Genomic DNA, 1,208 nt, shown 5'->3' on the forward strand with positions numbered 1-1,208 from the left:
CACCAAAAGGGCGGCTGCAGTACCCAATTACATTTCGCTAGATGGCAGCTGCGCTCCACCAAAAGGGCGGCTGCAGTACCCAATTACATTTCGCTAGATGGCAGCAGCGCTCCACCAAACCGGGCGGCTGCAGTACCCAACTACATTTCGCTAGATGGCAGCAGCGCTCCACCAACAGGGCCGGCTGCAGTACCCAATTATATTTCGCTAGATTGCAGCAGCGCACCACCAACAGGGCCGGCTGCAGTACCCAAATATATTTCGCTAGATGGCAGCAGCGCTCCACAAACCGGGCGGCTGCAGTACCCAAATATATTTCGCTAGATGGCAGCAGCGCTCCACCAACAGGGCGGCTGCAGTACCCAAATATATTTCGCTAGATGGCAGCAGCGCTCCACCAACCGAGCGGCTGCAGTACCCAATTACATTTCGCTAGATGGCAGCAGCGCTCCACCAAAAGGGCGGCTGCAGTACCCAAATATATTTCGCTAGATGGCAGCAGAGCTCCACCAACAGGGCCGGCTGCAGTACCCAAATATATAGTACTGAGTCTAACCCTAACCCTAAGAGCCTGAGTCTAACCCTAACCCTAAGAGCCTGAGTCTAACCCTCACCCTAAGAGCCTGAGTCTAACCCTAACCCTAAGAGCCTCAGTCTAACCCTAACCCTAAGAGCCTCAGTTTAACCCTAACCCTAAGAGCCTGAGTCTAACCCTAACCCTAAGAGCCTGAGTCTAACCCTAACCCTAAGAGCCTAAATCTAACCCTAACCCTAAGAGACTAACCCTAACCCTAACCCTAAGAGTCTAACCCTAACCCTGAGTCTAACGCTAACCCTAACCCTAACCCTTAGAGTCTAACCCTAACCCTAACCCTAACCCTAACCCTAACCCTAACCCTAACCCTAAGAGTCTAACCCTAACCCTAACCCTAACCCTAAGAGTCTAACCCTACCCCTGAGTCTAACCCTAACCCTAACCCTAACCCTAAGAGTCTAACCCTAACCCTAAGAGTCTAACCCTAACCCTAATCCTAAGAGTCTATCCCTAACCCTAACTCTAACCCTAACAGTCTAACCCTAACCCTAAGAGTCTAACCTTAACCCTAACCCTAACCCTAAGAGTCTAACCCTAACCCTAACCCTAACCCTGACCCTAACCCTAAGAGTCTAACCCTAACCCTAACCCTAACCCTAACCCTAAGAGTCTA

Source organism: Falco punctatus (genome assembly GCF_963210335.1).
Source record: "Falco punctatus genome assembly, contig: scaffold_63, whole genome shotgun sequence".
Taxonomy (NCBI): Eukaryota; Metazoa; Chordata; class Aves; order Falconiformes; family Falconidae; genus Falco; species Falco punctatus.